We start from the raw sequence: 22279 nt of genomic DNA on the forward strand, positions 1-22279 counted from the left end.
TTTGCTTATCCAGTCATACAAATTGGGTTGGCCCTGCCTTTTAGGTATTATGAATAAAGTCCATTTACATTTAATGTAATTGTTAATATATTTGGATTTGGGTCTAACAACTTTATTTACTCCATTTTCTCTTCACTCTTCTGTTTCTCCTGTCTGAGGTTACTTAGATATTTTGGAATCTTACTTTAACTTATCTGTCATGTTTTTGACTGCGTATCTCTATATAACATTTTTGGTAGTCGCTCTAGGGTTGACAATATACATACTTAACTTCTGCCATTTACGTAGAAACAGCATTTTGTGTGCACTCTTCTGGTCCCTTTGTCCTCCCTCTTCTTGCTAAGGTCATCTTATGTGTCACATTTGCATACCCAATGGCGTAACTCTGACTGTCAACCATAATTTTAAAGCATGAAGTTTAGAATCAAGGGGAAATTACCAGATCTACCCAGACCTTTGTGCTTTCTCTCCCTGCATTTGCTGGTCTTGAATCTTATTTGGTGACTGCAGACAGTCATGAATGGGGCACAACCAAGGACTGGGTGCCCAGGCCTAAAGAGGTGGAGTTGGAGATGATGACTGGGTCCTCCAGGCCCTGATCCAGTCCTGCAGAAAGAGCAGAACCAGTGCATGGAGACCTGCACAGTGGTGGGAGGGCCAGGAGACCTCAGCAGCCCTGATGGCCTCCAACCCACAGGGTGGCCTCAGATGTGCTCCTGCCACCTGCCCAAGCCTCCACACTTTAACTGCTGCTCACCTGGAGGGAGCACTCCTGGATGGAGCTCACCTGGAGGGAGCACACCTGGAGGGAGCACTCCTGGAGGGAGCACTCCAGAGGGAGCACACCTGGAAGGAACTCAACTGGAGGGAGCACACCTGGAGGGAGCACTCCTGGAGAGAGCACACCTGGATGGAGCACTCCTAGAGGGAGCACATCTCAAGAGCCTTCCTTGTACAGAATCCTGTGGTCACCTAATGAATGGACCGTCCTACAGGTATCAGGCGACCCCTGTGCAGTGGGAGCCTGGTCGCCTCTGTACAGTGTGGCTCAGCCTTGGGATTCCCCCTCCAGACTCCAGGGAAGTGTCAGTTCTGACCTGGGTTTGCAAAAAGCCTTATGAGCTGAGAGCAGACCCACGCCCCTGGGGGACCCTGCAACCTGCTTCCTGCTCAGGAGCTAGGAGGTGCCCCACAGCCATGGGCAGCAGAGGACTGGGCCCAAGGCAGAGGTGGAGGGAGGGAGGGAGGGGTGATGGAGGGAAGGGTGGTGGAGGGAGGGAGGAGGATGGGAGGAGGACTGGGATGATGGGGGAGGGCAGGCTGACGGAGCGAGGCCGGGGCCTCCTCTGGGGGCTCCTGCCTGGAAGGGCGCTGACCCCTCTCCTCCTGGCTCAGAGCGGCCAGTCTCCTCCAGCCACGGTGCTCGACTCTGCTCGGGTGGCTGCTCTCAGAGGCCCCTCTCAGCTCCTGGGAGAACCTGGGGTTGTCGGCGCTGGACGGGGGCTGTGGAGTGGGGCAGGCGGGCTCCTCCTGAGGGCCAGGCCCTGCTCCCGTCCTGCCCTGGGTGCTGGGACGCTGTGCCAGGCTACTGGGGTGGGCCAGGCAGCCGGGAAGGGAGACCACCAAGCCTCACCCCCAGTCCATGTCTTCATCCTCACGGAGGCTCCTGCCTTGAGACCGCGCCTGAGTCTCGTCCATCCCGAGGCCCCCTGTGCCCCCTAAATCCCACCCTCGCAGAGCCCATTTTCTCACCCACGACCTCAGAGCACAGACCGTGTCCCCTGAGAGGGCACCGTCCCCCTGGAGCAGGCCTGTGAGGATGGACCTTCTGAGAGCTCCTGGACACCTTTGGTGACCTGCTTCCACGGTGCCCTGGCCTCAAGTCCTTCCTGCCTGTGTCCATGTGGCCCTGGTGGGCCAGATGGCCTGTGGCAGCGTCTTCAGATCCGAGGGCAGACCCCACCTGGACGGGCGGAAGAGTTCTCCCTCCTCCCGCAGACTGCAAAGCCCCGGAGTCCCTGCCCCTTCCCCGCTAGGTGCTGTGGCCAGGACCCCACCGGCAGAGGGTCGGGGAGATGGGCTCGTCAAAGGAAGGGGTCCGTGGGATCTCAGCCAAGCAGACTAAGGTGAAGCCCGCGTGGCCCTCCCCGAGTCCAGCACCCTGGACGGTGAGGGTCCCGCCTGGAGGCGTTCTTCCCCACTTGGGCCACTACAAGTGTGGCCTGACCAGCAGGTCACAACCCATTCTCCTGGGCCTCAGGCCACCTCAGGAGACACGTGGCCTGCACTAGCAGCAGGCAAGGGCAGCGCAGCCGGACGCCCTCCCGAGGCACAGTGGGGGAGCCCAGGAGCCTGGAAGGGACAGCAGAGCAGCCACAGACCACACACCTGGTCGCCGCCCCACCAGCTCTGGAAGCTGAGAGGAGCCTGTCCCCAGCCTGCTGCCTGCATCCTGGTCTGCTCAGCCCCTGTGTCGTCCTCAGAACACGGACGGTCCCCAAGAGCACAGGGAAAGGCGCAGGGCGCAGGATCCTCGGCCGTTGCTGGCAGGAAAATGGCCTGGCGGCTTCTTATGAAGGTAAGCATGCGGCCCACGCGGCTCCTCCTGGAGTCTGCCCGCCTGCCTGGGAGCCTCTGTCCAGGTGAGAGGCACACGTGGGATCCCTCCCTTCAACTCCGTGCCTGACTGCCTCCCCGGAGCAGCCACAGCGCCCCTGGAGAGCAGCCAAACCACAGCGCACTGGCCTCGGCAGACAAGGAGTGGGCGCCACCGCACCTCCGCGGATCCAGAGAGCATTTTTCTGGGACAGAAAGCAGACCCAAAAGGACAGATGGTGTATGATCCTGCTTATGTGACATGCTGGGAAAGCACGCCAAAGGGACAGAAAACACGGCGCGTCATCCTGGGAGGAAAGGAAGACAACAAAACCCCATGTCCCCAGTTGCCTCTCCTGTCCCCAAACCCCAGCCAAGTCACGGAGCTGTGAGAGCAAGTCTGGCAGAGTCAGACGCGTCGCCGGGAAGGAAAGACGCCCCTTGCACCTGGGAGAACCGGGCAGGTTAGGGTTGTCGTTAGAGAACCGACTGCTTCACACACAGGTCCTCAGGACGCTGTCCTACAGGGACAGGGCAGCCAAGCTGGTGACATCACTGCAGCCAACCTAGGAGACCCCTCCCCGAGGAAACCAGCTGCTCAGAGCTCAGGGCTGAGGGAGTGCCGTCGACAGCCACCTCCAGCAAAGCATCATGGGACGGGGCACGATGTTCTGGGAAGCACTGGGGCCATGTGACACAGGTGCTCCCGTCCACCCACCACCCGCCCCGGGTGCCGCTCCTGTCCCTGGCATCCCTGGACCTTCCCTGCAAACATTCCTCAGTGACCCACTCAGGGGATTTCGTGGGTCTCTCGACAGCCCATCCCTCTGCTCTGCCCCCGCTGGACTGTGGGTGCTAGGATAGGGCCCAGCGGCTGGGGCAGAGGGGTGGCTAGAAAGGGGAGCAGAGGAGGGTCTTGGGCAGTGGCTCCGTGTGACCTGTGGTCGTGGGGTCAGTGCGTTTGTCCAGCCCCACAGAGTGGAACGAAGCTTCAGTGCTGTGGACTGAATCATGTCCCCTGTAGTGGTTAATGTGTTTGTCAACTTGATTGGATTAAGAGATGCCAGTGGTTAAAAGGCCTCTGGGCCTGTCCATGAGGGCGTGTCCAGGGCCATTGGCATGTGGGGTAGGAACTGAAGTGGAGCCCCTCCCTAAACGGGGACAGCACCGCCCAGTAGGATGGAATAACAGCCGGAAGAACAAGGAAGCAGATGCAGATGCAGCTGGGCTCTTCTTGGACAGGCTCTTGATGGCTGCTTCGATCCTCTGAGGACATTGGACTCTCCCTTCTTCACTCTTCCAAAGTGGCCTCTGCCAGTGATTCTCCAGGGAGTTTCCAGAAGCCTCGGTCTTGGACTAGGGGAGCACTGTTGATCTCCTGTTCTGGGGCTTCTGAGTCTTGGGCTGAGCAGCTGCTGGTTCTTCCAGCTCTCCAGCTGCGGACGGCCATTGTGGACTCTCCAGCTTCTGGTTGTGAGGGCCAATCTAATAAATCCCCTTTTACAATCACACTTCCTGCTGGTTCTGTTCCTCTGAGAGCCCTGACTAATACATCCCCCAAATTTCATGTTCACCTCCTGGTGCCCAGAGTGGTGCACTTGGAGAGGGTCGCGTGTAAAAAGAGGTGAGAGGGTGGGGCCTGGAGCTGACTCCAGAGACGACCCTCTCCCTCTCTCTCCCTCCCCCCGTTCCACCCACCCCTGCTTGCACAGGGAAAAGGCCACGTAAAGACGTGGTCAGGCAGAGCACTCGCCAGGAGCCCAGTCAGCGGCACCTTGACCTCCAGAAAGCTCCTCCGGAGCTGCTTTCCCTTTCTTTGGTTGCAGAAGAACCAGGTCTGTTTCAATCAGACCTTAGAGAAGCACAGCATGGCCATGCATCAGCTGGAAGGAGCCACGCTGTGTGTGTCTGTGTATCTCTGTATCTCTGTGTGTCTTTGTGTCTGTGCATCTGTGTATGTGTCTACCTATGTTTCTGTGTGTGTCCTTGTGTGTATCTGTGTGTTTGTGTGTCTGTGTCTCTGTGTCTCTATGTGTCACTGTGTCTGTGTGTCTGTGTATGTGTCTACCTATGTTTCTGTGTGTGTCCTTGTGTGTATCTGTGTGTTTGTGTGTCTGTGTCTCTGTGTCTCTGTGTGTCATTGTGTCTGTGTGTCTGTGTGTCTGTGTATGTATCTACCTGTGTGTCTGTGTGTGTCCTTGTGTGTATCTGTGTGTCTGTGTGTCCCTGTGTCTCTGTGTCTGTGTGTTTCTTTATACCTGTGCATCTATGTCTATGTGTCTGTCTACCCGTGTGTCTGTGTGTCTGTGTCTGTGTGTGTCTGTGTGTGTTGTCTACCCGTGTGTCTGTGTGTCTGTGTGTGTCTGTGTCTGTCTGTGTCTGTCTACATGTGTGTCTGTGTGTCTGCCTGTGTATCTGTGTATGTGTGTATCAATGCCTGTGTGTCTGTGTGTCTGTGTGTCTGTGTGTGTCTGTGTGTGTCTGTCTACATGTGTGTCTGTGTGTCTGCCTGTGTATCTGTGTATGTGTGTATCAATGCCTGTGTGTCTACGTGAATATCTTTGTGCGTCTCTGTGGGGGTGGGTCTCCACCCTGAGGGCTTCCTCTGGACCAGGTATAGAGCTGGGACCTTTCAATGCCCATCCCTGAGCTGGCTGCAGCAGAGGCCCTTCCAGCCCACCTGCTTTCCTGGCTTAGGAAGTTGGGGTTGGGGCACCCACTGCCCTGCCCAGGTTGGTCGTCGGGCCCTGGCAGGATTTGGCTCTCCTGGATGGAGTCTTTTCCCTGAACTCAGGAGCACATGCAGCCCTCTCCGCAGTGCTCAGAGAGTGACTGCGAAGTACAAAGAAGCTTGGAAGGAACCCCAAACCCACACAGGCCCATCCAGTCCCTTTCTTTTTGTTTCTGAGGGAACCCAGGCCTCTGAGAACCTGGGCTGCTGCGGGGCAGCAAAGACCCTCTGCAGGACTGGCCAGGCCCACACCTCTGGCCAGCCACTCCTCACTCCTGAGCCTCAGGGCCTCCAACCACACACTGAGGAGCAGGCAATGCCCAGGGCAGACTGCCAGGTGCAGGGAGGGGAGATGAGAGTAAGAGGCTCGCCCTGCAGGACGCGGGCCCACGGGCAGGCCTGGAGCTCTCAGGGTGTCTCAACACCCCCACAGGACCTGGGTTCTCAGAGCCCTCGGGGCCTTGCCAGAGCCACAGTTAGGTGGGGAGCAAAGGAGGGTGAGGCAGGGCAGGCCCTGGCTTAGCTAGAGGAGGGTCAGGGGAGCTGCAGGGCTTGGTCCGTGTCACATTCTGCTGCCCATCCCCCTCCAGACATGCAGACGTGCCAACTGTTATGACAACTGGGGAAACACAAGCAGGAGACAGAGGGGCAAGGAGTGCAGGGCCTAAGGCTGACGGTTGGCGAGAACAGCAGACTGGAGCATCCCCGAGGGCTGGGTTCCGGGCCTCACAGGCCACAGGACAGGCTAGGAGGGGTGGGATGAGGGCTGTCCTGCATGAGGTCAGAGTCTCAGAGAGCTACCTCCCCGTGGAAAGGGCTCAAATGTCACTGGCCAGTGTGGGAGGGCAAGGCAGCCAGCCGGCCACCTGGGCTGCAGAGGCCGAGAGCTCAGTGCTCAGGGTGGAGTGTGCTCAGGTGGAAGTGAGGGGGAGCTGCCGGAACTGTGCACATGTGCAAACATGGGTTCACGCCCCTGGAGCATGCGAGTCCCCGTTAAGAAGTGAAGGAGACCCCAAACCTGGAAGGGAAGAGTGTCACGGTCAGTCACAGAGGTGCCTGGAATGAACCAGGCAAGAGTCCAGTCACACAGGGCAGCTGCTGAGGGAAGGGAGAATGTGCATCCAAAGACAAGGGGGTGGAACCTTCTAGAGGTTGCTTTTAAATGTTCAAAGATGGAAAGTTAAAACTGAACCAATAAAGCAAAACTAGGGCACTGTGAATAAAGGAGGTAGGCTGTAAACAATGAAAAATAAGCAGAGTTTATAGAGGCAAAAATATAGTCAATGAACATAGGAATTGAACAGGTTAAATGATCACTTAGATGCAGCTGAAGAGAAAAATTAGTGGATTTGAAGGCAGATCTGAGAAAGTTGATTCCTCACAATAAGGGAATCAGGCAGGGTTGAACAAGGAAGCTCATCACATCTTCTGAGAGTTGCAGTGAGGGAAAAGGGGGCATAATGAGAGGTGATATTAAGAAAGATAATAGACCAGAGTTTTTGAAGACAGAAAACACTTTCTACTAGTAAGATACATGACAGCAAACATGCATTTTGATTGAATTGAAATGAATCTGTGGAATATCAGAGACATACATATGACATACATATGTATATGTAGAGAGTGCCAAAGACAGGCAATTAGGAAGAGAGGCTCTCAAACATTCCCAACACAAAGAAATGGCTGGGAGTCGTGACACACGCCTGTAGTCCCAGCAGCTTGGGAAACTGAGGCAGGAGAGTCACGAGTTCAAAGCCAGCCTCAGCAAAAGTGAGGCACTAAGCAACTCAGTGAGATCCAGTCTCTAAATAAAATACAGAACAGGGCTGGAGGTGTGGCTCAGTGGTTGAGTACCTCTGAGTTCAATTTCTGGTACCTCCCAAAAAATAAAAAAATAGAACAAAAACAAAGAAATGATAAATGTTTGAGGGGACAGATATGCCAAGTGCCCTGGTGTTGCAATATGGACATGTTCATGCAGGAGTGCTCAGAGAAGAAAGGGCTGGACCAAGGGAGCTGGAATCTAACAGGTGGATTAATCCATTCAGTGGGTTAATAGTTTGAATGGATTCTCTGGGTGGTGAGTGTAGGCAGATGGGATGTGGCTGGAGGAAGCGGGTCATGGGGTGCGCCCCTTGAGGCTTATGTTTTATCCCTGGTGTCTCCCTCTCCCTCTCGCTCTGCTTCCTGACTGTGGTGAACTGAGCAGTGTTCCTCTGCCAACCCTTCTGCCATGATGTGCTGCCCCCCTCAGGCCCAGAGCCGTGGAGAAGCCCAGCCATGGACTGACACCCCAGGCACGAGCCAACACACTTGTCCTCTGTTCGGGTGTTCTCGCCAGGTATTTTGGTCACAACAAAAGACTAACTAACACACCCGATTCAATCATTTCACAATTTATAATGTATCAAAATGTCACACTGTTCCCCATTGTGCACAAGTATTAAGAGTCCATTTTAAAAATGAAAGATAATTAGATTTTAAAGACTTCCCATCGACGATAGGGATCGCTGAGGCCAGTGAGATTGTTTTCAATGGTAACAGAAAGTAACTGTCCATCAAATCTTACACAGTGAGCTACAATATTCAAGAGCCAGGTAAAGTTGGATTTAGACCAAGACCAAAAGTTTGCCATCACCGAAAGAACTTGATAGGGTGTGTTTTAGAGTAAGTAGCAGGGTGCCAGAAGTGATCCTGAGCCGGTCAGCCCGTGATCATGGCGTGAGTCTGAGCGACCACTGGCTGTTGAGGCAGTGACTCAGGTAGGGGGTCAGCAACGGCCCAGGACGCCGACGTCTGGCAGGGCCGCAGGCCAAGCGCCTGCTAGAATCCACCCGGAAGCACCGCACCGTAAGCGCTGGGCACAAAGTACTCAGACGAGCCGTTTCAACACATCTCTGACCTACCAGGCTGCTTCCAAGTGGACACCGGGGCGGAGGCGGGTGACTGCGGGAACGCAGCACGGGCTCTGTGACTGGAGCTTGGTCTGACCACGCGGAGGCTCAGGAGGAAACCTCCGAGGCAAGCGCACCCACGGAAATGCCTCTGTGTGCGATACGCACCTGTTTACCTGCAGGCTGCAGGCAGGGCGGCCTGGATTTTAGTAGGATTTGGCATCACAGGTCGAGGAGGAAAGACAAGCTTGTTCAGTGAGCTAAGCTGGGGAAGCAGGTTAAAACCTAAAAGAGGAAGAGAGAAAACGGATTCCTACCTCACTTCCCACATAAAAATCAGTTCCAAATGGACGAAGGGCTTCATGGTAAGATAAACATTTATAAAGCTTTAAAAGTCAACACAGGAGAACATACCTGTGACCATGGGCTGAGGAATGACTTCTTAAACAAAACCTCAGAAGTCAAACACTAAGGGGGAGAGGGACAAATTCTACGGCATTGAAATGCATAGGCCAGCATAAATGGAACACAGAGGCCACCAACAGGGAGGAGGTATTTGCAACACATTCTGCTGACAAGGGATTGGTACCAGAATGCATAAATAACTCCTCCAAGTCAACGAGAAGCGGACAAGTCACTGAAGGTAAAAATGAGTGTGAGACTTGACCTTAAGGAGCACCCAGTATTGGGTTGCATGTAATTAAAACCATAATGGAAAATATTTTGCAAAACTGACCACGGTCTGAAAACACCAAGCATCAGAGCAGATGTGAGGGAATGGACTAGGGAGAGTGAGATTGGTTTGGATCATTTCAGAAGACAACCATTGAGATTGGGTGATGTTGGATGTGGGTCCTGTGATCAGCGGTTACGCTCAGGACCTGGGTCCCTATGAGCAGTGTGCAGCATCGTCCACCATGGCCCAGGTGGGGATAATAAAATGCAGACGGCACCCGAGAGGAGATGAGGCTCTGCCAGCCTGTCCACGTTGCCTGCAGAGACCCCTGCCCACCTGGGGCAGCCCTGGAGGAGCCCCTCCCTGGGCACGAGCATGTGAGGAATGTTCATCAGGGCAGTTGCCACCAAAGCACTGGGGCACACTTAGATGGTGGTGTCCCTGTGGCTGCAAGAGAGTGAGCCCCAGACACACACTTAGCACGGTGGCCTGGGGCCACCACACCAGGGCGGGTGGGATTCCTCCCACACTGAGTGCAAAGCAGGTGCTTCCTACAGTGTCTCCCCGGGGTCCTTCCAGTGGGGACGGCTGTTTTCAGAGCCAGCAATGGAAACAGAATTGCATTTCCCCTGGGACAGAAGAGGGATGGGGTTGGGAGACTCTAGGCATTTGTCTGTCTCCTGCTGAGTGTAGATGCTCAGGTGTCCATCTGTGGTTCTTGGGGAAACAGTCTTCCTACCTACTGGACAGCAGGGACCAATAGGGGTCCACACCTCACGACTGCAGCAGCTGGTGAGCCTCAGCTTCAAAGAGCAAGTGTTGGCCACTCCCCGTGCCTGAACAGCTCTCCAGCAGCCACGGTCAGCTGGCCAGCAGCCAGTGTGACGGGTCCTGGTCCAGGGAACCATGGCTGGAATGGTTCTGCCTGTGGAGGCCTCAGCTTGCTAACGGCAGCACTGCAAGGAGCTCTGAGAACAGAGCCTCCAAGGGCCCCACCGGGCCTCCCACTGGTGCCTCCACCAGGTTCTTTGGCCATCTTGTCACTGTCCAGCCCTGATTCAGTCACTGAGGAACTGGAGTCCACCTGTATGGAAAGGCTACCAAGGCCCAAAGCCACTGTGCCCCTCCACGTGCCTGGCCCAGGGGACAGACAGGCGGGCGCCTGGTCTCCACTGCTGGGAAACGACACCCGGCCACCCTGCCTTCCACTGCACCACGTGAGTCACCAGGCCTAGGAACCTGGCACCAGGGCCCCTGAGCCTCCCAGGGTGCCGCAGGACCGTATCCCACCTTGAGCCCAGGGCGGGCAAGGACTTACCCGCCCGACGTCTCCAGTCCCGCCCTCCATAGGCCCAACATGCACAGCTCTGGAGGACCCTCCCTCCTCCCGAGTGAGTCCCACCTGACTCACGTGGACTCAGGGTGGAGACCAGAGCACTCCCAGGGGAGGTCCTCCCTGCTGCCTGCAAAACAAGTGCTCACTCGCACTCTCCTCCCTGTGCCTCTCTCCCTCCGTGTGTCCCTCTCTGCTCCACTCTTTCTTCTCTGTCTCCTTGTGTCTCTCCCTCTCTCTGCCCGTCTTCTCCCTCTGTCTCTCCATCTCTTTCTGTCTTTCTCTCTCCCTCCCTCTGTCTCTCTGTCTCTCTCAGAGTGCTTCCTGCCCTTCATCCCCAGGGTGGGTGGTCATCCGCCCACACTGTGGACACCCAGGATAAGGTGAGATTTCCCATGTGTTCCTTAGAACCAACGGATGTCCTTTTAGAGGAAAAAATATTGATTGCTGATATCTGCAATAATGAATCCCAGCAAATTATACAAATTACCTCTCAGATGGCAGCTTGACAAATTCCATCTCTAGAGGAGTCCACAGAAACGCCATTTGCCAAACTCATACTAAACGTTTTCCCAAGACAGATCTGAAATAACTTTGGGGGTGAAAGTCTAAGTTGCAGGGCATAAAGATGACAACATATGCTGTTGAAATTATATATTTGTGAACTAATTCTCATATAAAATTAGAATTTGAGGCCTCGACTGCAGTGCTGTGCGTTTCCGTTGTTAGCAATTATCTTGTAACCAGTCTGAATCTATACTCAAAACCTCATTACATTTTTCTCATAACATGCTGCGTAAGTAAAATCGGCCCTTTAAGAAAACAACTGAGGAGAACTTAGCTTTTAAAAAACAACAACAAAAAAAGCCTTTCTGTAGCCCCAGAGACGTCCCGGAGGACGGGGCTGAGGCAAACCGGTCCAGCTGGTCCAAGGGAACTCAGGGCTGAGGTGCAGAAAGACAGGGAGGAGTCCGCCCTGGATCCGAGGCGCGCCCTGTGCCCCTCCCCACGCCCGCTCCCCCCACCCACCCCGCATGCACTCCCCTGCCGGCCTGGTTGTTCAGACCTCAGGGGGCCTCCTGGTGGCCGGAGAGCCCAAAGGCAGGACAGGGAAAAGCTGCAGTTGCGGCAGTCCCCCGAGCAGAGCCACGCGGGACCCTGCCTCCCTTTGCCCCTCTGGATTCTCCGCTCTGGCCAAATGATTGAGAGGCCAGTGCGACAGGGCCTACAGGGAGGACATGTGGCTGCCGAGCACCACGGGCAGTTCTGGGCGGGGACTGTCCTGCCCAGAGGCTCCGGCAGGCTGTCCCCTGCGCAGACCATCCAGGGTAGCTGGGGCCTTCCTGCTGCACAGGGAGCCTGAAATGGCCTAACAGCAGGGTGCCGTGCTGAGGGGGTTCGGCCCCCTGGGCCTGGACTGGTGAGTTTCTGAGGTGGAAATGCTTTGCATCTCTAAAGGCCACCATGGGGTGAAAGATAAAGTGCAGGGAGTCTCTGGCACACACAAAACCCCTGGCTGCGTGGACCCTGTGAGCCATCCCGGCGGGGACTTGGCCCTGACCCAGGATCTGAAATGAAGGGGGCTGCCGTCCCCACAGGGCGCGGTGGTGTGTCTCTGGACTTCGCCTCATGGGCGCAGAGCTGCCTGCCACCCACACCAGCAGGACCCTTCCCCAGGGTGGGCTTGCTCCTCCGCCACTTTGCCGTAGATGTTGAAACTACCCTTTGCAGTCCTTTCTCATGAGCAGTTTCCCAGACCCAGAATCGGTGAACAAATGCGGTTTCTTGCATCTCTAATACATTCCCAGGGACTCCAGCGCCTTCACTATACTTTTCAAAGTGTCCTTCCTTTTTCTATGGGAAAAGATTTTGCTCACACATTAAAAGGGAATCCTGTTGGACGACTCCAAGACTCCAACATTGGGTTAGAAGCTGATCAGAGAAGTGTTGTTTGTGCTTTTTAAAAAATCAATAAGTCGCCAGGTGTGGTAGTGCACGCCTATAACCCCAGTGGCTCTGGAGACTGAGGCAGGAGGATTGCAAGTTTAAAGCCAGCCTCAGCAACTTAGTGAGACCTGTCCTCAAAAAAATCAAAGTGCTGGGATGTGGCTCAGTGATTAAGTGCCCCTGTGTTCAATCCCAGTACCAAACAAAAACAAACAAGAAACAATGAGTCACTTCTGCTCCCTGCATAAGGGTCCTCCCTCTTTCATTTTATTTTGGAATAACTTTACATAAGAATTGAAAAGACATTACAGAGTTTATCCACACACTCCACCAGCTTTGTGTATTAACCAAAACCGAGACTCCAAGACTGGTGCTCACCAGTAACTAAATGGCAACTTTATTTGGATCTCACCCATTTTTCCTACTAAAGTCCTCTATCTGTTCTGGGATTCTACATTGTCCTTAGTGACTATAGCTCCTCGTTTTCTCTTGTCTGTGACAGATGCCCAGGCCTGGAGGTGACCCTGGACAGAGAAAAAGGACCAGGGACACACCTGTGAGCAGCAGGGAGGGTAGGAGTCACCATGGAGCAGACTGCATGAGGGTACATGTTTGTGCATCTGCATGTATGTGTGTGCATGGTGTGGTGTGTGCATTTATGTGTTCCAGTGTGTATTTGTGTGTACATGAATGATCACGTGTCTCTGTGTATAGTGTGCTTGTGTGTATATTTGTGCATGTGCATGCATATGTTTCTGTTTGAGTATATGTGTGTGTTTCCGTGTGTGTCTGTACTTCGTATGTGCACACACCTGTGCATGTGTGATCTTACTGGAGTGTATATATGCACGTGTGCTTTTCCGCGTGTGGTGGAGCATGCCTCTGTGTGAGGGCAGGAATGCATGTGTTCGGGGGCAAGTGTTGTCGTGTGGATGAGTTCCTAGGTACGTATGCCAGTTTGTCAGTTGGGGGTGCGCCTTGTGACTGTTTTGTGCACATGTTTGCACACATACGTGTGCATGAGTCTGCTTGCATGCAGGCCTCCCAGCTAAGGCACTGACGGAACTGCACCAAATGCCCTCAACCCACCCCCAGAACTGTGCATAGGAAGGTGTGCAGGCCACAGGCCCCAGGTGACTAACCAGGAGGCCACGGGGAGAGCCACGGCCTTGGCAGAGGTGCTGTGTGCAGGACCTGCTGGGCAGTGCCTGGAGCCGTCTCCAGCGACCGGGGGCGAGGCCAGCGGCAGCCTTGGCCTCAGCAGCGGTCCTGAGGCTCCGCAGTGGTGACAGGGCACAGGTGAAGCAGCAGAGAGACACAGGGCTGGAGGTGGGGGCGTCAGGCACTCTCCACCCTCCCTGCTGTCTCCACCTCCTCCGGGCAGCCAGTCAGGGTCCATTAGGCCAGGTTCCCAGGCTGGTCTGGGGTCACAGCCAGGGCCACCCTTCCAAGACACGCGTGCCCCTGTGTTTGGCCCCTGAGGCCCCTGCCCAGGCCACAGCCTTCAGTTCAAGCCCCCAGGCTGCCCTGCCATCTCTGCTCTCATCCCCAGCACTGCCCAGCACAGCGCAGCCAGTGCAGGTGGCCAGCCCTTCCTCTCCAGCAGGAGCCTCCCCAGCCCAGGGACACATCTAACACAGCCTCCAACCCAGCTTCTGCGGGGCCTGGCCCTCGTGCTCCCGGCTGCCTGTGCAACACTGGCTGCCTGGTCACTGCCCGCACTGACCCTCCCGCTCTGAAGAAAGCAATGCTCATGCTGAGCACCAAAGGGCAGGGCTTCAGGGGACACTTCATTGTGAGCTTGACCAGAGGAGAAATGGGTTCCGGGGCAGAAAGTCAACCCACACAGCTGGGGACCAGCCCTTCAGAGGGCTTGGGATGCGGATGCAGGAGGGACAGGAACCAAGGGGACTGAGTGTGGCGGCCACCAGGCCTTGCAGAACCCCACAGCCAGAGGAAGCCCAGGCAGAGAAGGCAGGTTCTTGCCCAGGCGCCTGTGGACCCCACACCCTGGCTCTTTCCCGCCACCAGGAGGTGGCTCCATCAAGTGGCAGACTCAGCTCTCGGTGGCCCCAAGGAGGACCAAAGCCCGAGCCCCCAGGGTCAAGGTGGACACAGTGGAGACATCACTGAGGGCAGAGGGTCCAGGAATCAGAGGGCATGGCTCTAGGTCCTAGAAGTGGGCCGACTGTGGCCAGCACAGGACACATGACTGAGAACAGCCCGGGAGGCTGAAGCCCAGGGTTGGGGACACTGGCCCCCAGCCATCTTCCCACACAGGGCCTCGGGCCACCTGCTGACCAGGCCCAGGATCGTCCTGTGAAGGCCCAGAGTGGGCAGCAGGACAGGCTTGCTTTCCTCTAGTCTCGGTGATCTCCGCGCTGGTTGCAGAGTGTGCAAAACCATCTTCAGCTCCCGTTTCTCACAGTCGGCTGCGGACACCGCTCCTCAAAATCCCCTCGCCAGTGAACCGTCATCAGAACCAGTGACGCAGAGGTGCGTTCCCTTGTGCTGGTCATCCTGTCAGGTCCACAGAGGACCGGCCACACCCCCGCTGACGCAAAGCACCACACGACAATGAGGCTCCTGGCCAGGCCCCTGCCAGGGGCTCCCCGCTGGGCCCGCCTCCCCTTCAGCCGCTCCTGCTGCAGAGGGTGATTCATTTGTTTGTGCAGAGAACTGTATTTCTACAGAGAATTGTGATTTCTGTTTGGGGTATGACTAGATACAATTTTTAACAAACATATCAATTACTTATAGAAAATACTGAATTTTTCAAACAGACCCCCGAGGAGACAGCACAGCAGGGGAACCGCGAGGAAAGACTTCACGGTCACCATTTCTAACATGGCAGCCATTTTGAGAAGGTCCAGGCAGGGCACCTAGAGTCTCCCCGGGTGCCACTGTGGGTGCCGCCCCTGCTGGAAGGCGGAGGTGACAAGCCCTGCCAGGCCCCCAGAGGCTGGCCCAGGACCTGCATCCGCCCCGTCCACTCCGCACACCCGGGTGTCACCTGCCCTCTGAGCCTGGCATCCTGCAGAGCTGAGAGGAGGCCACAGGCCCAGCGCCTGGATACCAGCACCTGGATACCAGCACCTCGTCCCGCCTACACTGCAGCTGCTCCCGGGCCTCCCTGCTGCCGTCTGACCCCTGTCCCTCCCAGGCACCTGCAGAGCCACCCAGATCCACACGCCCCTGAAGGGCAGGTGAGGCGTCCCCATCCGTCTGGCCTGACCCAGAGCCCGGTTCCCCCCCAAGCAGGGGCCACACAGGGGCTCAGGAGGCAGGGCACCCTGAGCCGCACCCGCATATCCAGTGTGAGGCGGTGCGCAGCGTCCTTCAGAGTCCCCGTGGGCCCCAGGTGACAGCTCACAGACGGGGATGTACTGGTGGGAAGGAACGGGGGCGGCCACACTTCTCTGGGCACCTTTCTGTCTGGACTTTGCTTTGTATTCAGAAAAGAAAGATTAAGACCAAGGAGGAGGACGGGAACCTTAAAACACAATGAGAATGGAGACAGGGCTACCTGCACTTCAGAGGCAGGGCGCCAGGGCGGCCCGGCGGGCGGGGAGGAGACCTGACTGACTGGAGCAGGATGGGGCAGCCCCTCGCCAAAGGGGCTGGGACCCCCGCCCAGCGCGGGGCCAGGAAGGACCCCAGGGGCCTCCTCGGAGGGACCTGGGCAGACTGAAGAGCAGGCCCACCCACAGCGAGCGCCCGGATGGAAGTGGAAAAGGGGAGACATCTGCAGAGGGAAATGCCCCGGGCGGCCCCCCAACGCCAGGAGAAGCAGGGGCAGCCCCAGCACCCAGAGGACGGGGCTGGGGCCAAGGTGGCCTCCACTCAGGACCACAGGGATGACCCGCAGGAGACCAGAGGGCCACTCAACAGAGCCGGGGGCACTTTTCACTCTTCTGATGGTTCTGGGAGCAAAGGGGACCAGGTCGCGGGAGCCTGGGGGTGAGGCACGTGCCGGCTCTGCTAGTCACCCTCCCCCAGGCTCGGGAGCCCTGCGGTGACACCGGCAGGAAGTGTTCCTTCCCTGCTGGGGCTGGGGTCCCTGCAGGCGGAGGCCTGCCCACCATGGGCGAGAGGGCATGACGGCAAGGCCAGTCCGTGCCGAGTGGCCAGCGGGAGGCTCTAGGTCTGGGTGGAGCAGCGCGGGGTCAAGTAGGAAGGGGGTGGAGGACACTGCACCCCACTCACCTCCCCCGAGACTCGCTGCCCAGGTGTCACCAGCCGTGCCCAGCATCCCTCCACGGGCACCCCACCCTGCCCATCCTGCCTCCCCCAAAGCCTCCCTGCTCGTCTACCAAGCTGGCCCTCCCTGTCAGAGCCCCACACCCGCGACGGCCAGCCTGAGCTCCAGGCCGTGCGGGCATGTGTGACTGGCAGAGGTCCTGCGTGGGCTCTGCTCCGCAGGGTGCAGGGCCTCGGTGCCCACAGCCCTGGAACATAGGCCCAGCCTGGGCCTGCAGAGCCACCCCCGCTGTGCATTTAAAAGCGGCAGAAAATGAAAGCCCAAAGACCACAGCCTCCCGGGGATTGCGGTCAGTTCAAGGAGGTGACCACAGGGCCAGGTGCAGGGGCAGTGGACGCCCTGCCCTGACAGCATGGCCAGCCTCGTGCCTCCTCCAGCCAGGTGGGCGGCGCGCCCGAGATGGCACCCAGCGGGAGCTGAGGGCAGCAGGGCAGCCAGGACACCCTCCCGGACAGCTGTGGATGCCCATCCAGCCTGACCAGCGTTCACGAGCCTGAGTCCTCAGCTTCCAGGCTGCTCATTTGTCTTGATTATCTCCTCTTCACGGCGGCCGCCCACCCGGCCTCATTTCCAGCAGGTTCCTGAGGCCCAGGAAGGGTTTGAAGGAAACTAATCAGGGAGAACAGCTGCTCCTGCAGAGCGGCTCCGGCCTCCGGAGCTCAGGCGGCAGAGGCCAAAGAGGGAGCAGCTGCGCCCACAGGGTGCACCCCCACCAGCCGCAGGGGCCGGCTGGGCGCCAGGGGACTGCTGCAGGGGCCCTGAGCAGAGAGCCCCCAAGGGAAGCGGCTGGGCTGTGCGGGGCCTGTGAGGCTGGTTTGGGGTGGGTCTGACGCAGCTCCCCTGTGGAGGCCCCTGAGGCTTCCTCACTGCAGCCAGGGGCAGCTGTCCCGCCCTGGCTCTCCACCCAGGCGCTGCTGCCTGCCCACCCAGGGCACAGGTGGTCAGGTGCCCTGGTCCTGAGCTCTGCCTTCAACTCAGCACCAGCCAGGCTCAGGGGCTGCTGACAGCAGCGGAGGAGGCCACACATCACCCTGCTTTCTGGGTGCAGATGCGGGCTCCCCCTCCAGCTGCACGGCCCAGGAGGGGTCTCCGCACAGAACCCAGAGGGGAACGAGGGTCAGAGCTCTCAGGCAAGGGCCACCCAGGCTTCCTCTTCCTCCTCGTGCTCTGAGTGAACCAGCCTGGAGGACAGAGCATCGAGCAGCACCCTCGTCCAGGTCCCTCTGGTTGCGGTGACTCCCTCTTTGAGGACTTCGCGTCCCTGTAGATTTCCTTCCCATTTCCCTAATTCTGTGTGTGTCCTGGGTTTCTTAGGTCAGTTTGCCTGAGACCACCTCCGCCTTAGTTTCAAGCAACAAGCAGACACCAGCGTGCTAATTTGAAAAGAAGGACATCCAGGGGACGTTGGAATGCGCAGGGCTGAGGGGCCCTCACTTGGCACCAGCAGGTACTGCAGCTGCCTCAGCTCCACACCAGGCTGGCGGGGAGGCCAGAGGTCTAAACGCCCAGACAGGCTGGGGCTGGGATCACGCCTGCCATCCCAGCGAGTCAGGAGGCTGAAGCAAGAGGAAAGCGGGCTCCAGGCCAGCCTGGGCAACTTGGCGGGGCACAGTCTCAAAATAAGAACCCTGGGTTCAATCCCTGCTACCTCAAAAGAACAGAAGACACAGGACACCCAGCCTGGAGGACGGAGGCGCTCCCAGCTGAGAACACGGCAGAAGACCAAGGAGGAGGGACAGGAAGCACCGGGGTTCCACCCGCAGGGCTTCTGCTCAGGGACAGGGACCGACAGCGCCACCTGGAGCCCAGACACGGAAGTGAATCGCCCCGTCCAGCAGTGTGAATGGCCTCGTCCACAGGCCCACCGTGCTCGGTGTTAAATGGACAACACAAACCGTGGGGAGAACCTTCGGGCTCAGGACAGCCACTGCAGCCTTATTCACGAGATGAAGGTTCAGAAAGGGCTTCCTGCCCAGAAACACGGACACAGGGAAATCACTGCACCTCCAACCACCCATGACCTCGGGCACCGGGTCTCAGAGTGGGCAGAGCAGCCTGCATGCGCCAGAGGTAGTCAGAGCAGAGGGCAGGCGCCTTCCGAGGCAGCTGACCCTGCGCTCACCCAGGTCCGCAGAGCAGATGTGGTAACTAGGGCTTACTCAGCCTTGGACAAGAGTGGGCAAGAGTGGAATCGTGGCATTTGTGGGCAAATGAAGAGAATGGGAGACCATCGTGCAAGTGAAACAAGATAGACTCAGAAAGCCGAGGGCCGAAGGGCCCCTGCGAGGCGCAGTTGTCACTGTGCGGTGCCAGGGGAGGCTCACCGCAGCTCCCACCTCCCTGCTTCCTGGCCCCTGGCACACCCGAGCCCTGCACATCTGATGCTGGGACTTCCCGGGTCTTAGGGACAGGCAAGGAGGCTTGCATGCAGTATGGACGTCACGTTGGCCCTGTAGCTTCCCAGTTTCAGGAGTGGTTGGACATGGGTAATCACACGTCTTAGGATTGATGCTGGGTAACGGCCGTTTAGGTTGCACGGCTGGTGAAAAGACCAAGTTGGGTCTGGGGTGCACGCCTGCAATCCCAGCTGCTGGGGAGGCCCAGGCAGGACTGAAAGACGCAGGGCAGCCTGAGCAACTCGGAAGACCTGTCCCAAAATTAAACAGGGTCGGGCTAAAGGTCAGAGGTAGAGTGCTCCTAGGTCCAGTCCCCAGCACTGAGGGCAGGGGAGCCGGGGAGACAAAGTGAATACAGTAATCAGTAAAAAAAAGGAAAAGAAGGAAGGAAAGGAAGGAAGGAAGGAATTCAGTCAAGGGCCAAATATTTTCTCTGGTATGCGGAAGCTAGAGCAAAGTCAGAGGAGAGTGGAGGGTGATACCACTCAAACGGAGGGAAGACCGGGGAACAGAGGTGGGGAAGGCAGAATGAGCGGACCAAGTTGTGCTGTGTGCACACACGCACACCCCACGGTGAATTCCAGCTCCGTGTGTCTCTAAACCACCAATTTAAAAAATAATGAGCAAACAGGAGGAGGAGCTGTCCAGGAGGGCAGCAGGAAGCTCCCTGGGGCTGGAGGGAGGAACCGAAGTGAGCGATCACATCCCAGGCACACCTGGCTGTCGGGGATGAACCCCACTCTTACGCTTAACTATAACACATTCATAAGGCCATTGAACAAGGTTTTGAAAAAGACTTAAAAATCCATAATGTCCACGAAGGAAAAAAATCACCAGAATGAACTAAACCAAATTATAATAGACATTGTCTTTGGTCAACGCATCTACAGGTGATTTTGAAATTCCAAGATTAATTACTTTCCAAATTGTTTTAAATATGCACACATTGCTTTTATAACAAAGTGATGTATCATAATGTTTTTAATTTAGGCAAAAAAAGTATGATTAAGTATTATAAGGTCCAGAATTTATTATTTTTACACACAAACCTAAGATGAAAAAAAGAATGTAAAATGTCTCATTAATAATTCATATTGCTTATGCACTGAGGTAATATTAGGACATGTATTATTACTCATCATGTTACTAATGTTAATACCATCTGTTGTTTTGGTTTCATTTTGTTTTTTTAACCTGGCTGCTAGGATCGTGTACAGCCACATGCCAGTGTCCCTTGGGTCCCCGGGACGCGTGGCGGCCTCTGCTGGACAGCGGTCGGGCCTCCTCCCCACGGCTCCACAGTCCTCTGGCAGCCTGGACAGAGGCCACGCTGAACTCGTTCAGGCCCACGCAGGCACTGGCAGCCCCCTCGGTCCCCTGAGCAGCGGGGGCTCCCTCCACCGGCTCTGGGCTGTGGCTCCTGGCGCTGTCCCCAGGTGGGCGAGGCCCGGAGAAGAGACCAAGTGACAGCACCCTCCCCACAGCCGGCCACACCCGGGACCCGCGGCCAGCTCCTGCAGCCAGGTCCTGCGGCCCTGCACCAGCAAGAGAAGAGACCGAGGCGCCAAGAACACTGCCAGCACCCCGATGCGCACGAGGTGCGTCAGGCCCACGGTTCACAGGCTGGGTCGCCTCGGTTCGCCCTCGGAGGGTGTGTACTCTTGTCCACAAGCCAGTGAGTAAGGGACGCAGCCACCTGACCTGACGCCCGGCACAGCCTGCATCTAGAGAAGCCAAGCACCGGCGATCAGGTGCCTCTTGGCAGGACTCAGCCTCCGCCGGGAGAGGGTGACCCAGCGGAGCATGGCGTTTGGCAAATCCCGAAGCAGTCGCATCTGGGTGACCCCCACCGCCATAGCGTGACCCACTGCATGACGGAGGGACACTGCTGGACACTGCTCACACCCTGGAGGAGCACAGAACTATCAGGAGGAGTTCCTGTGTCCACTGCAGCTCCCAGGGAAATAGGGGCAGGACGCCCAGTACAGCAGCGGAACCCAGCTGCCGGGCTCCACACCAAACTGCTCACTCCTCCTGGACTGTCCTCTCACGGGATCGTCCTCTCTGCGCATCACAGAGCTGCCAGGACCTGCTCCAGTCACCCTCCGCGTCCTCCTCAGGGGCCTAGCCCTCCCCACACACCAGGGCCCGGGCCTTGTAAAACTAGTGGTGTGGCCACTGGCTTCAGGCCCATGTCCTGGGCCTAGGCTCTGAGAGGCTGGGTGTGCTGCGGACTCCAGCATGGGGCTGGCCCGCGGCCGTACTTCATTATGAGCCGTTATCACACTTTGCCAAATTGCCTCAGCATCGAGTGTAAATTACCTGTAAGAGAGTCAGAGAGGCCACGCGGTCCCCACACGGCCGTCTTCAGCGAGGAATTTTAGATTGGATTTATTTATTTGGGAAAGGCCTGCACTACTTGTGGCATCTTGCCAAAACAATTTGAAAGGTATCAACAGTTTTAAATGACATTTTCACCTTCAGCAAATACATCTCTGCCTGCTCAGAATGGCGATGCTATCCTGCCCCCGGCAATCTATGATACAGTCCTGTCAGAAATAGGTGTCAGCTCTCATTACGTTCCTGAGGATAAATCCCACTTATCAGGCTCTGCAGCATCCCAGCGTCCTGACACCCCACTACAGACCCAGGCCGACTCCCACCCACTCCCTCTGTGTCCCCAGGAGATGCCGACGCCGCTCAGAGATGCTGTCAGGTTTTCATTGCCACGTCTGCGCTGGGCACGGGTACACGTGCAGACAGGGCGTGATGGGACGGGACGTCCTGTGTTGTTAAGGGTTTTCGATGCCACTTGGAGGGTGGAGCACCATGCTGCTGTTCAGAGCACGGAGCTCTGGTTGTGAGAGCAGCTACCCAGAAGAGCAGTCTCACTGATCACAAAGGTGACGACCTGTACAAGCCACAGAGAGCCAGAGGGGCCAGAGGACTGGACATCCAAGAGTCACAACTTTTTACTGGGGCTCGGGAGGAGCCAATGTCAGGAAAGACTGGAGAGAAAAGCAATGCAGACTCCTCCTGCACCTTCCAGCGGGACACTCCACACATCCCCCCTCAGGCACTTAGACCATGGATCACAGCCAACCCATCCCCATACATCCCCTGGTGATTCCTTCCAGCACAGAGACACCACCCCCAAAATCCCACCCACAACCAAGTCTCCAGGTGCTGGGTCAGGGAAGGAGGGCCTGAAGGGTTCTCTCAGTCCTCCCTGCTAGGGATACTAGCAATGGAACAATGTCATTTCATAGCAAAGAGGCCCATTCTCCAAAAGGACCAGAATCACACCTGAAGCGGACACCAGTGTGACCTTGAGCACAGACAGACAGACTCACAATCACAGCAGATTCCAACATTCCTCCACAGTGACTGAAGGAAGACAGAGGTCAAAAATCAGTATCAAACACTTAGACAACGTATCAAACCAC

General features: G+C 56.8%; 1 long non-coding RNA gene across 1 annotated transcript; it reads right to left on the reverse strand.

Moving 5' to 3' along the window:
- Positions 1-7706: 7706 nt before the first annotated feature.
- Positions 7707-10297, reverse strand: LOC124981865 (uncharacterized). Its single transcript, XR_007108112.1, has 3 exons — positions 10215-10297; positions 8389-8505; positions 7707-8228 (listed from the first exon to the last, which is right to left on the reverse strand). It is a non-coding gene; the product is annotated as an uncharacterized LOC124981865 (long non-coding RNA).
- Between the last annotated feature and the right edge of the window lie 11982 nt (positions 10298-22279).

Source organism: Sciurus carolinensis, chromosome 4, assembly GCF_902686445.1.
Source record: "Sciurus carolinensis chromosome 4, mSciCar1.2, whole genome shotgun sequence".
Lineage (NCBI taxonomy): Eukaryota > Metazoa > Chordata > Mammalia > Rodentia > Sciuridae > Sciurus > Sciurus carolinensis.